At 47.4% G+C, this 14,405-nt stretch overlaps 1 protein-coding gene and 1 long non-coding RNA gene across 3 annotated transcripts in view; both read left to right on the top strand.

Moving 5' to 3' along the window:
- Nucleotides 1-14,405, top strand: part of SLCO3A1 (solute carrier organic anion transporter family member 3A1) — a 137,794-nt gene that overhangs the window by 51,334 nt on the left and 72,055 nt on the right. The gene's annotated exons all lie outside the window — the stretch shown is intronic.
- Nucleotides 5,401-10,971, top strand: LOC121075862. Its single transcript, XR_005823201.1, has 3 exons — nt 5,401-5,545; nt 5,827-5,903; nt 7,492-10,971. It is a non-coding gene; the product is annotated as an uncharacterized LOC121075862 (long non-coding RNA).

Here is a 14,405-nt window from a genome sequence, read left to right on the forward strand (position 1 = left end):
TTATTTGCAGCGAGGTTAAAAGCAACCTCGCTCGGGCAGCTCTGTCCCCCGGGGTCGCCGCTGCCCCCGGTCCTCCCAGCCCAGCCGCTGCTGCCCGTGGGAACTGGCAGTGCTCCCGCGGGGAGCTGGGCGGCGTGTCCCGGGCTGCCCTCCTCCCATCCCGCTGCCTCCACGGGCCCTTCCGAGGAGAAGAAACCCTATCCAGGGCGGCGTAAGATGAAAACGTGATCTTGATCAACTAACAGGTAGTAGGCGGCTGTACGTTGCCGCTGATTTGTAGTCTGTGCCGGTAACGTGCGCTCATCGCCCGCTCTGTGCGTGTTTTCCTCTCGTTTTTCGCCCCGGCACCACATATTAGGGTTTTGGATGCTGTGCAAGTCCCAAGTGCCCTGTGAGGGACCACAGTTTGGGATGAATAAGAGACCGGGAGCATCAGCACAGCTGGAGGAGATCTCCGTGTGTAAGGACGGGCTGTCTGTCTGGTCAGTTGCGAGAAGCCCGGTGTTTAAGATTCACGTGCAGCATCATTTGCAACAGACTAAATATCTTGGCATGGCACGTTTTACACAACAGAAATGCTTCTGACTTTCCAGCCTTTGGTATCTGTAGCTCGCTTGAAAGAATTGCTGACGTCTGCCCCAATGCCGATATCTTCCCAGCCGTGTGAACCCGAAGACTGAAGCTGAGGCTAAATGCGAGCGGTATTTCCAGCACGCAGGGAGATCCTGGCTTTTAACCCTCTGGCTTTTTATTTATTTTCCTCCTGTGCTTGTTGTTTGAATTACAAAGCCAACCTAATTCCAGGGCCTCTAAATGGCATATGATTTCTGCGTGATGCTGGCAAATCTCCTCGGGGCTGTTTCTACCAGCTGATGCCGTGAACTGAACAGGGGTGGGTCAGGAAAGCAGGGCGCTGCTGCTCTTTCCTTGCTGTGCTCTCTTTACCCGTTGTGTAAAGCCAGGTCAGAGGCACCTCTATGAGTTTCTTCGCTGCTTTATTCTCAGGTCAGCCCTTCTGAATTTTTACACTTATTTCTGCTGCACCTATTACTGGGGGCTGTATATGGGGGAATTTGGGCCCCTGACCTCTTGGGATTAAGTGGAGGCACAGCCTCAGCCCAGGTGATAGCTTTGGACTGCTCTGATGCCAGCCTGTTGTGGAGCTGATCCTGGGACCACCTGTATGGCCTGGATCTGCCATAATGAGCTTGAATCGTGTCTTCAGGGGTTTATTAAACATTCTGCTGGTTGCCCTTTTGTTTTCCTGCAGATCTGCAGCAGAGGTGCAGCTGTTGGGACCCAGCTCTGAACACTGGACGTAAGGTGGCAATGATGACTTCTCCAGGAGATGAGAGGGTGCTTACACCATTCACTGCTGTTCTGTTTCTTCCATTACTCTCACCCCTAGGCACAGTTTGAATCTTTGGGTTCTTTCTGATTACTAAAGTGCCTTTTTACACAGTGATTCACCTTAGTAAGCTCCTAAGGGGTTGGAAGACTTCCTGGAAGTCTCCTGCAAACGCATGTTGCAAGTGTCACAAATGGAAGAGCAGTGACTGATTTATTTGTAGGTATTAAACATCATGTGCTAGAGCAGAAGTTTGGGATTTGGTGCTAATCGTGATGGAGCAGCTCACCCCAGAGCCCTTTGCATGCTGTTTCCATTCCATCCCTTCCCACCCGCTTAGTTCAGTGTCAAAAGTAAGATCTCAGAAAATGAAATTAATTTCCTCTTGGTCCAGCTATTAATGTTACATGCTTCAGGAGAGCTCTTTAAAGAGGACGACGGCCTTCATCCATGTGGAATAAGTGCTGAATAATGGAGAACTTTCCTGTTTCCACAAAAAGGAAGTGGCTTTTTAAATGAACTGGAGATGTTTGTGACGTGAAGGAGGAAAACAAACTGCATTAGGAAACTGTGGGCAGAGTTTGCATGGAGACAGAGCAGTGGCTTCCACGGTCTGGCAGGCGCTGCTGTTTGCAGAGCTGCTTGTGAACACGTGAAGCTGCACCTGCCTGACTCACCTGCTGTCACCAGAGGTACCTGGGGACCTTTGTACGTGTGGTCCCTTTGCAACGTGTTCAGCCTTTCTCCTTTCCAGCCCAGAGACCTGCCTGGGTTCTGTATAACCAACCACCAGCCCAGGTTTCTCTCTTTCCTTGAATTGATTCACATTACGTGCTTCCCTGTGATGCATTTCAGCCATTCGTTTATGGAAATAAACGTATCTTGGACAATATATATACATAGCCTGTCCTCTGTCTACCCACCTTTAACTTCTTGCTTTGAGGAAGCATCATTTCCCTGCTTCTTGTTCCCCCAGTGATCTCTTTCCTCACCCCGGTCTCGTTCCACAGCTCGTTTTTAAGCTAGCACCGTGTCTGTTTTGTGGGTGTGTGCGTGAGCTCTGCCACCTTGTTGAAGGTCGGGTGCTTAAAGCCCGAGCTGCTTGGGAAGACTTTGCCAGATTTGTTTCCTGCCTGATGTGTCACCAGCTAAATAATAAGAGAGAGATCCTTTTGTGCCTCTGTATCTCACCCGTGAGGGGTGATCCGGGGGGACGTGTCGTTTGAAATATTAGGTGGGATTGGTAATTTTAATATGACTACACAGAGCAACCAAAAACCACTGAGAAAGGCTGGAAATGAAAGCTCCCACCCATCCCCTTTGAAGCCAGGTTACTGACTCTAAGACAGGTTTGATTTGGGATCCCCGTGTTCAAAGTTTGTGGTAACAGTTGTTCTTAAGCCTCTTCTCTCTGTATTGCAGCTGCTTTTTTTTTTTTTTAATGCTGTGTTTTGGATGGTGGGACTTGCCTTTAATCTGGGAACAACAAACAAAAAATGCAGTCGCGTTGCTTGTGTGTGGCTTTTTGTAGTATTTGCATGCTCATGGCAGCGTGACAAGAGAACAAACAGTTTCATTAGTGCGTGGTTACGCTGGAAGAGGTCGGAGAGAATACAGCAGGCTTCCCTGAAAGGACTCGAGTCGGAGGTATAAAAACAGGTCCTCATCACATGAGAGGAGAAGGAGCTGGCGTCTGGGCCTTGGACAAACAGAAGCTATTGCAATTTGGCTTCCTGACAGCAGCTGCTACATCTTGGCAATGCTTGAGGGGTAAGTAGCGGACACCTCGGTGTTTGAGGGGCCACGGCTCGGTGTATTGTCGTGCCTGGCACTGCGGGATCCGTGGCTCCCAGCATGGAGGGCTGCTGAGGAGCTGGGTCTGGGAGGGACTGGGAGGTGTGGAGTGGAGCAGGCAGGCGTTTTTGAGTTTTTGAGGGATGGGATGTCAGGGCTTACAAGAGAACAGTATCCTGGATCCGTCCTGGCTGGACAGAGCCACATTTTGCTCCACTAGGAAGGTAAATAGGAGCTGTTCCTTTGACCCTGTTCGTTTGCATCAGCAGGAAAGCTGACTTTGGCTCGCTTCCCGCAAGTCACTGAACTACTTTGTGCATCTGTTTCTACAACGTGCAAAGAGGAAAGGCAATAAATATTTATTATTCTATACCCCGAGTGCGGATTTTATTCCTTTTAATATTTTTTCACTGCTTCTGTGGAAGCTTCTGTGGCTTTGATGTGTCCCCAGCACGGGGAAAACTTAAGGACTTGCAGGAGGATTTGAAGAGGCCCGCTGCTACCCCAAGAAGCGTTGTTCAACAAATGTTTCTAATGCTTGTCTCTTGGAAGACTTGCCTTTGCCTTTCCGCTTTGCTTGTAATTACAGCAGTCGAAGCAAGCTCTCCGGCAGCACATCAGACGCCGATCTGCCATGTATCAGTGCACGGCTGCGTGAAGTGCCTGGAAGAGGATTTCAAGATGGGATCGCTGCACAGTGCTGCATGTTCAGCCGTGGCCCCTGCGTGCCCCACTGCGAGGTGCCCTGATCGTGCTCCTGAAAATCCCTGCTCTCGGAGCACTTTGGGGTAGGGGGAAGCAGGTTTTATTACTTGAATAATGAGTCCCTTAAAAAATTCCCAGCACGTTAGTAGCATGAGCATTCTCACGAGGGAAAACCAAGAGAAGTCAGATCTTTTATGCAGTATTGACCTTCTGCCGTTGTTTCTCCTGGAGTTAAAGTGCAGTTCCTTTCCATCATGTAAAAAAACCAAGAAACTGAATTAAAAAGCTTGCAATTAAGAGGCAAATGCAGAAAACATAGAGCTACCCTTCATACTTACCTACCAGGGTGATATATTAGTTTGGATCCAGACCTCTGCTCTTGGGTCAGAGGCTTACTCTTCTCTTCCTTACTCTAAAATAGAAAAGGCAGTTTCTTTTCTAAGAGCCCATAGGAGCTGCTGTACACTGGTATTTTGTAAAGGAGGCTTGGATTCATGGCCCGCCTTGATTTTTGCCAGTGGACAGCATCAACATCAGAGAAGTAATTGAATGGTGGTTTGTTTGTTTTTTTTTTCCCCTTGAAAGTGGGAGGAGTTTCTCCGTCCTTCTGTGGTGCTGCTGAGTTTCCCTCCCCTTCACACACGTGCTCGTGCTGTTTGCCCTGGCGGTAATTCAGCAGCTTCTGTGCAACGTTAAACAGAGGAACAGCTGTGGGGGCCCCTCTTGCCTACACCCTGTCTTCCGTAGTGACCGGTAGCAAATGCCCCAGTGTGGAAGAAACCACCCAAGTGTCATCTTCTGGGCATTTACAACCAACGTCTACCTGCTGGGTGGTTTGGAGGCTGCATCTGGACTGCTGCTGTGTTGAATTAGCCTGTACATCCCAAATTTATCTAACCTGATTTGAAGCTGATTTATATTTTAGGCCTTGCAATATCTTGCAGCAGCAAGTTCCCTAAACTAAATTCTTTCTTTCAGATTGCTTTTAATGTTCTGCTTGGGTACCCATAAGCTCTGGCATTAAAAGAGAGAGTAGATGTTTTTTGCTAGCCTTTTCCATGCAATTCAGTTATCTGCTGTTTTCTTCTTAAATTCCCGTGATAGTGGCTCTCTCCTCCTACATTCCGTATTCCCATTCTGTATTTCTGATTTCCTTGTCTCACCTTGTCTACTTTCCTAGTTCTCTTCTCTTCTGTTGTTCTGAAGGTTGGATGGCCAGACATTCATAAAAGATAGGGACTTGTTTCAGTGTCAGACAGTGACATCACGGTGTTCCCTTCTCATCCCTCTCCCAGTTTTGCAGAGCGTGCTCTTAGAGGGATTTTTTGGTATGAAGATGGAGTTGTTTTTTCCCATGGCTGTAATTAACAGCCTGAGCTCAGTCTGACTTTGCAATAACTCGGCGCTGAGATATTAAAGCTGTCCAGTCATCTTGACAGCTCCACAATTATGTCATGGGGCGGAGGGTGGTTAACTTGATTCTTGGGATGTTTCTCCTCTCTCGTTGGACTCGGGGCCTTCTCTAACGTGACTCATTTCCTATCGAAACTGCGATAAGTCCTCAGGAGTTGCTAAACTGGAACGTGATTTGTTCGGGAAGTCTGCAGCAAGGAGCTGAGAGCAGGATTTGCGAGCAGCGGGACTGGGAACGCTTTGTTGGTTTGAAAAAGGATCAGAAAAAAGAGGGAAAAGAGCCCGGTAGGCACAGGTGCCCGTCTGTGTGGAGGTGTGCCTCTGAATGAAGGCATTAAAGCATTGTACAATATGAAATTGGTTATTATTTTAAAATCAATGCACTAAAAAGGCAGAGCTTCAAAAGTTAGCCATAGAGCTGTGTTCCTGCTGCAGTAAATATTTTTGTAAAAATCAATGGAGGGAGCCTACTCAGCAATGTAAATTCTGTGTAATTATCGAGCAGAGAATTATAGTTGTCACGTATCGATTTCCTCTGCTTTGTTGGAGCTTCCTCCTTTCCACAGAGCTGGCTTGCAGTCGGAGTGTCGGCAGTAAAGAATGGGGAAAAGGACAGAGCGTGCTGCCGTCCGTCGATACGGAGGTGAGGGGGTGCATGGGAAAATGCGTGTGTGTACACAGAGTGCTCCGAGAGCATCCGAGCTGCAGAAACAGAACTGCCCAAGGACTCAGATTTCCTCTTCTGACCCCAAAAAGCTCAGCTGCTCCGGCAGCTCGTGTGAAGTATTGCTGCAGGGACAGCCCTAGAGACGAGTGCTTGTGCCTCCCCCTTTGAAAACCTTGGTAATGTTTTGTCCTCAGAGTCGTTCTGGGAGGCTTCTATGGGTTGTTAATCTGCAGCTTCACTTCACCACAGAGATGGTGGCAATGCATAAGTGTCCACTCTGAGGTTCTGTTTGCTTTTGATTTAAAGCCAAAGGATTACGCGTGTCACCTTGGGTCGGGATGTTAACATCACACAATTCCAGCATTTCCCCTGATCCATCCTGAGGAGCTACGCAGGATTATTCTGCTCTAAAACAAGCAATTGGAGCTGCTCAGGGGAGCATTTTTCTTTCAGTTGCATTATATACCAGAGCAATTTAAGCCCACTAAACTGAAACACTGAATAGGGATTTGTAGGGGACTGAGTAGCAAAGTCTTCCTTATGGTCAAATCCTTAGGAAAGGCAGGTGTTGCTTGCTTAGAAAACACAAGAACCTGGGATTCAGGTCACACATGGGTGTTAAAAAAGAACAGTTTCAACCACAGTAACACTGGTAGAGAGCCAAACCAGTGGGAGGAGGAGTGCCCATGGCTGGAGCCGTGTGCAGGATGGGGCACGTGTGCCTTGCCCTCTGCGTGCTGCCGCACGGCCAAAGGTTTCCCTCTGGGCATCTTCCTGAAGCTCCCTGCTGCTGTTACCCCTCCTGATGTACTGCTTGCTGGGTAGATGTTGTAGGGTGGTTTTCGTTCTTGAACAATACTTTGAGAGCAGAAAGTCTTTTTTTTTTTTTAATGTATTTTTTATGGGGGGCGGGGGGGGGACTTCAAAAGAAAGTTTGTCAAAATCTTGGCTGCTTGGGTCATAGCAATGTCACAGGAAGGGATTTTCTGGGGTTTCTTTCAAAAATACAGTATGGAAAGGTGGTGGGTGGGCCGCAGGCTGTACTTCTAGGCTAAATGCAGAAAACGCTTCAGACTATATTTTAACTAGAAGCCACCTCCTGCTGCAGCGTCCCTTCCTGGGGCGTGGGATGAGGCGCTCACTGGTGCGGCTTGTGCCTGGGGAAGGGAAACCCTCGCGCTGGGAGCTAAGGGATGGCAGCAAACTTCCTGGGGTTGGTTTCTGGTTCGTTTGCATTTTTCTGAACTGGCTGAGAACAGGAGAATCCTGCTCTATGCCGCCGTCTGCAGCTGTTAACGTTTCCATTTGTTTTCAAAGGAAATTTCGCATGTGTAGAGGATAAGAATAAAAAGAAAAGTTTAGTTTCTTTTTTATTCCTGTGTGCAGAAAAGCACAGATAACTTCTTCTCGTCCTTCTGATTGCGCCAAGGCAAAATCGTATCACTTATCTGCTGGTTTCTCTTTTGCCAAGGTGTTTGAGTGTAAGCTGTCTGCCCAAGAGAAAGCCAGGTCAAAGATAAAAAAAAAAAAATCCCATGCTAATCCACTGTCTATTTAATTTCAGCTAAACCCTGGTGTCTTTCTACCTTTTTACCTCTGCGGGGTCAGCAGGGAGGCTGCTGTGTTACTGCCGTGCACCGGGGGAGCTGCCTTGTCCTTTTTTTAACCTGCTAAAACCCTGCATTTCTGTGACAATGTGGCCACAGCTTCTCCCCCCAACCCGTGTTGCTGCTGGGCTCCTTCTGTGGGGTCACACCAGGTAATGGGAGTGCTGCTACACAAGCAAATTAAATCAGCATCTATTTGTGTGGATATTTGGCTTTGACTCCACGTTTGAATCCCTTTCTCCTTCTCCCCCCTCTCCTCGGCCCAGAGGCTGCTTTGCATGCTCGCTGGGATCTCCCCTGTGGCAAGATGGTCACCTGTTCCTTGTGCTTGTACCTCCTTTCTGAAGCCTGTCACCTGGTGCTTTTTTTTCCCCTGTGATTCTCCTTTATTCTTCTTTAATTATTATTTGGAGCTCTTGTTCCAGTTTTTGAAAATACAGCCCTTGCACGAGGTCCCCCAGTTTCCAGTGCTACCCTCTCTATTTAGGGAGACTTACCACCTAAACGTCATCTGTGCCCTATTGCTGCCATTCAGCTATTAACGTGCTTTCTAGTGACTGCTGGCAAATACACATTTAAATTGTTTCCAAGCTGAAAACCTCCAGCGTTATTTGACTGGAGGAGAGAAAAAAGAAAATGAGCAGGTTTTGTTGTTGCAATGCGCAGAACAAAGCAGGCTGCTGCTATTTCATTGAGCTATAAGGGTTATTGCAAGAAGCATCTTTTTTTGGTATGATCATAGGATGATGCTTAAACGTAGAGTAATTCAGCTCTGTGCTGAAACACAGCTTTGCTTTTGCTATGAGGTTTCCATCCCAAACAACTCTGAGGCTCTGTCCAAAGTGCTCAGCAAGAAAAGTTGAAGCATGCTGACATACACGTGCCACCTTGCCAGCAAACGGAAAGACAAATCTGGTAATAACACACTTGATGCTGATTTATTAAGCACTCCTTCCCACACAGGCAGTCAGAATGAGCTGAAATAATAGGATCAGGTGAGCAGGAACAGTGAACGAGTTGCTTTTCTATGGGCAGTGAGCAACAGAGGAAGGAAAAATTAAAAGCTAATGCCTTTAGAGGACAGAAACGCCGCACTGCAATAGAGGGAGAGGCAGGGGACCGGAGGATGCAGGCTCTGCCCTGCCTGTAGCTGCTTTCTAGGTCTCGGGATCTGTAGCCACGTGGATTGGGAGCAGCTTTGCTTCAGGTCTGTTAATTACTGGCTTTGGCAGGGCTGGCCTGCGGGGCTTCTGTGACTGCAGAGGGATCCTGGGCATCCGCAGGGCAGCAACTCCTCCCTGCAGCCCTGCCTCAGCCTGCATCCCCGCAAAAGCTTTCTCCTTGGGAAGCCTCAGCTTTTGTAGTGACCCCGGGGGGGCTTTCCTCGTGCAAGGGCCGTGGAGCACATGCTGCTTTCACTGGGAGGTTCTCATCCCTTGCAGCAAGGAAACTGAGTCACAGCGATGTGACGGTTGGGCTGGTGGAAGTGCTCTCTGCGTGTTCGCTCTTTGAAAGTGGCTGTTGCCGGAGCAACAGCTGAGATTTATGAAAATCTGGGTCTTACTCCATGTGCTGACAGCAAATCCATAGGGTTTTTTTCATCCTGGCTCCAAAGATAAGTGTCATTGTTGTCAATTGAATATATCTAATCAGTTTATATTTCAGCAGCATAAGCATATAAGGGACGAGATTCTTGCTTAGTATACGTCGAGCAAAATTAATTTACTGTGCTCTTCCAATCCCCGCAATAAAAAACTCTGACCTAACTTGAAACTTCTTGTACTTGAAATAAAAACGTGCATTCCTTTCTGTGTTGAAAGTGCTTAGCTTTTGAGTCTTCACCTGAGATTTTTCTGCAGCTCCCTCCTGTAGATTGCACCAGTGCCCTTGTGTTGTAGTGCAAAGTCATGCTGGATAATCATGCACCGGCCTAGGAAACACGACTTGGCCCATGGTCAAACCTGTTTCACAGTTCAGTATACTTTGTACAAAAGGGTTTTGGCTTGTATAAATTAGCCTCTGCTGCTCCTGATGCACCATTCGTTTTATTTTTTTATCCTTCCAGACATTAATGACTTTTGGACGTGTCCTTTCCTTGAGGCCTTAAATTTTTTTTTGCTTGCTCATGTTTATGCTTTTTCATAAATAATCCATTTTTCTCGCAGATGTGATGTTTTATTTGGATTTATAAGAGCAAGATGATAAAGTGCCCAGCCCAAACACTTAGGTGCCCTTGACAAATATGGTCAAAACAACCCAGACATGAAAACAAATCTGGGACCAACCTCTGCTGCGTGCAGCAGTAGCTGGGTGAGCTCCCTGGCACTGGGGAAGGAACCACTGCAGGCACTCCTAAAGAGAGCGGGAGTTGAACTTCCCATCCCTGCCATAACATATATTTTCCTCGGGATCAGCAGATTTGACCTTTTGGATTTAAGGGATGAAATGTTTACGGGGAAACACAGGGGGTGCTTGTTAGAATTCAGTATTTCCTGAAAGGAAGATCCTGGGACCCATCTCTTGCTGTACTCAGTGAGCAGCCTCTTTCTTACCCATCGCGCCACCATCAGATCCAAGTAATCGAGGTGTAGCTGGGAGCCCCCCAGCCAAATTCACCTCTGTCAGGTGCAGATGAGTGTCAGGTACTGTAAGGAGCGCTATATAGCACCCTGTGAGCCTCTGTAAGCAGCTGTGTGTAGAAGAACAGTGCCTGTTTGTAATCCAGCCAGACTCCCAAGTAGTACAACAGCTTGGAAGAAAAAACCTTTATTATGCTTTTGGATGCTTCCTGTAACCGCGGTGCTGCCTTCTCTCAGAAGTCACTGATTAAGGATCTTTTTATGCATTAAGAGCTTCTGGGAGCACTGAAGCTAACGAAGCCTGTTCTGTGGGTCTGGGACTGAAGTTCACTGACTTTGTCCGCAGAGTTGACGCGTCCGGTTGAATCCTTTCCTGTTGGGAGGCGTTTGTAAGGTTCCCTCTAATGTGGATTCCCTGGTGTTCGGTGAGATGTGTTCCCACTGCACATTTTCTCTCTTGGAAAAAGTAGTTGAGCTTTTCCGCCTTTTCGGTGAAAATCATAGGAACTTACTTGTGTTTCATCTTCCACCTTTGCTATATTTTCTTAAAAGGCTGTGTTGAGATCGGCGTAAGCCTGAGCGCTGGACAGAAGCTGAGGCAGGATTCCTCTGCCTTCGCAGCTCGCTTGCTGCGTGTCCTTGGGCACAAGGTAGCTGAGCCTACAGAAGTACCCACGAGCTGTGCCTCCAGTCTGGCTACGTTTGCATGCACACAAAACCATCTTTGCTTGTCTGTGCACGGCTCCAGCCCGGTTTTTCACTCAAGCAGAAATGTGGGTTTGTTATGTTCACCTGTTCATTTGAAAACATTGGCTTTAGCCGCCATGTGTTTTAGCTTTCTCATCCATGAAATGGAAATGATAATATTCATTTGCTTACCTCACACATTTGTTGAGAGGATTAATTGATGTTTGTATGGAGCTTTGAAACCTTACGCAAATATAAAGGTTATTGTTAATAGGGCTTCTGGAGTTACAGAATTATCAAAAAAAAGAAACAAAAGCTGAATTGTCTCCGTGCTTTACAGCAGCCTGGGCTTCCACGCTTGCAGCAGGTGTGCTGCTCTGGAGGTGGGAACTGTAGGGCTGCCCATGGCTCTGCTGAGATGTGGGCACAGTGCAAGGCTCCTCCATTCTAAAATGCCCTTCATGACCCAGTTCTCATGCCTGTTGCCCAGCTCGTCAGCTTGCGAACAGCTGAGCTTTGGGCATTTTAAGGACCTTCAGCAGTGTTTTGTAAAATCCTCACTGCAAGATCTGTTTTCAGCTTTCCGAGGTGAAACCTCAAATTTATACTTTGTAGGGGTTGTCTTATATATATGTGTGTGTGCAAGTATAGGTGCAGAGGGGTGTTTCCATTTCCGTTTCGCAATGCCTGTTGGCTTGAAAATGTCATGGCTCTAGACTTTTTTTAAAAAAACTTTCTAGTTTTGTAATCTAAATATCCTAGCCTTAAATTACCGTCAGCCTATGTCATTTTCTGTAGGTCAACCTTCTCAAACCCAAGTTGTTTTTATCAGCTTCCATGCCTGTATCTCGGTGCTCTGTCCTTCCCTTGTGGAAGTTCTTCATCCTCTGGGAAGGAACAAGTAAAGCAAATCACATTTATGTTGAAAATTAGTTTCTTGTATCATCTTGAAATGTTAATAACTAATCTGAAGATGCTTCTCAAGTCCCTGGCATCAGGCAGAGAACACACATGCCACACTTCTTTCACTTCCAAGCACGCAGGGCATTTAATTCCCATTTTTCTGTCTTTTTGCTACTTCTGGCCTGTTAAAATAGAAATTACTTCCACCCACCATGTTCTGGAAAAAGCTGTTTGCTGCTCGAGCCATAAGGCTCTCATTAGAGTTAATGGGAGGTATATGACTAACCCTTGCTGTGCGCCACTTTCGGAAAAAAATGTAATTGCTAACATGGTTTTCGTGTGGAAAATAAGCTTGGTGCAAAAAGAGGACTTGGTTTTCTCCTTGATCTATACCATATTTACGGGGGAGTTTGCGTGTTTCAGTGTGCTCTGCATATCCTGGAAGGGACGGCCCCAGATCTGCTCCTGAAATAGTGATGGAGTTCGGCCAGCACACGACGGCTTTGGAGCCTCCTATTCAGCATGATCCAAATGGAGATCCCTCTGGGAAACACCTCACTCCTAAGGTCTTTGATTGCTTCCATGTCCTGCTTGAGCTTCTTCTGCTTCTCACTTGTTCTTCCCCTAGGGCTCGTGTTTGATACCTCCGTGAGGTATTAAACCAGCTGCTGGGGCACAGGGGGCAGCGTCTCTCTCTGCTGCTATGAGAATCGGACCACTGCGGCTTCTCTCGCCTCTGGGCGATTCTCTGTGCCTGCTAACTGCATGGTTTTAGCCCTCAGGTCCCCGTGGGACAGCTTGCTTTGCTATCTACTCAAGGCAGAACAAAAACTTATAAGCCTCACAGCGTGGCTGAACAGGAGTGGCCTCACGTCGGCGATGCCTCCGCTCTGGGGAGCAACCATAGAAACCTTTCCCTTGTCTGCTAGGTGTGAATACTAGTTGTGGACTGTGTGTTTTTGCAAGTTTTTGTCTCCGTTAGCCAGGCAGATTGATACGTGGACAGTCCCTGCAGCTGTTGGGCTTTTAGCATTGCTGGCTTTTGCCGTTCTCTGATGGAACTCAGCGGGCGATCGGCTTTTTGAATATCGCAGCCGTGCATCAATATCTGGCACTGCGGAGGGAAGAAATAAGCCTTTCTGCAAATGTGAAGTGTGCTGAACTAAAGCCAGCAATCTTTAGAGTTTTTAATTACCAAACCATTCAAAACCTGCCACCTTTGAGAGAGATATTTTGACACCACTTGAAGGCTTTAACATCTGCTCTTTGTATGGAGCTGAGGCACTTGGTGGAATCTGTTTAATTTTTCGTTGTCAGATATTTTACCCTGCGTTCCCGTTAACAACAATATATGGTTTGCAGAATGGGAGCTCTGTCAGCAAAGACAGCTAGGTTTTTTGTGGTGCAAAAATGAGTTGGTTCTGAATCCTCAGCAACCGAGCGTGAGCTCATGTTTGGGGAGCAGGGCTGGAGAAGAACTGCTTGGGTTATAGTCCAGTTGAGGCGCTGCTGCCTCCAAGAATTTGGATGAATGATTTCAATTATGCTTTCCCTGTTTGTAAAACTTTACAGGGTGTTGTGGGCTTTATCGAGCAATATTTTCAGAGATGTAAAAGCAGTCGCAGCTACCAGGACAGAAATTGACAGTCTGTCAAACCGCATAGAGCCGCGTTTTGTTCGTCGTGAGTTGTGGCTGGACATTTCCTGTTCTTAATGAAGGGTTTTTTTTTGCAGCGGTGAAATGCTCTCACTGGGATATTGTCAAATACTTTAATGGTGATGGTAATCAGTGGCGTTCAGCTTATCCCCGTGTTTCTACTTGCATTCAAGGAAAAAACACCCAAGCACTGTGACACGTGGCACTTACTGAAATCAGGGATGTGCTGCTTGGTGTGGCTTGGAAGAGCTGTAGAAGTGGGGGAAGGCCTAAGAAGCTCTCAAGTTCTTGTTGAGGTACCTGCTCCTTCCGCTCGTTTCATACAGAAACCAGAACAAAAATGCTGTGCTTTCCACTGGGCTCTGAGACCTACAGTTACAGCAGTTTATTTTTGCCTTGCTGCCTGTATTTGTAGCGCTGGCTAGAAATCTTTGAGCAATAAAATCAAATGACAATTGCTGCTCCAGAAATATTTCAGTAGAAATTGTAAGAAGGTGGTGGAAAGGGTGAGACTTGAACGCTGGTATCTGAAAGCCATTGCCATCTCCACCTTTCTGGTTTCTTTATTTCACCATTGTGCTTTGGGATAATCTAAATATTCCAGCTCTGGATAGGGCTGCCCTGCGCCCACGGACTACAGTGGGCATCCCTTATGCCAAAAAGTCGTATCGGTCATATTTATTAATTTTGTCTTTACACCAGTGGAGCAGAGAGCGAGATCGGAGCAGAATTCCTGCATCCTGCCTGGGCTAATAACACCGTACCGCAGTAAGGTGCTGTAGCTCTCCCCAAACGGTCTGTTTTATCGAAGTGCTTTTCCCCTCCTCGCCTTTCTACAACTCTGCCCGCAGCCAGAGCTGCCAGCCAGTTTGGTTTCACGCGTAGAAGGGCTGCCTGGGCTGAGATTCGGGTCCTCGATACCAGGCAGGAGCCTGCCACCAGGGCTGGGGCCCTCCTGTTGGGCTGCCTCCCTGTAACGCCCTGCTGACCCACCTCTGAAAGCTGCCACGGAAAGGCTATGGGAAGGGCTGTTGGTCATCTGGGG

The sequence above is a fragment of the Cygnus olor genome, chromosome 11 (assembly GCF_009769625.2).
Source record: "Cygnus olor isolate bCygOlo1 chromosome 11, bCygOlo1.pri.v2, whole genome shotgun sequence".
In the NCBI taxonomy this organism is placed as follows: Eukaryota; Metazoa; Chordata; class Aves; order Anseriformes; family Anatidae; genus Cygnus; species Cygnus olor.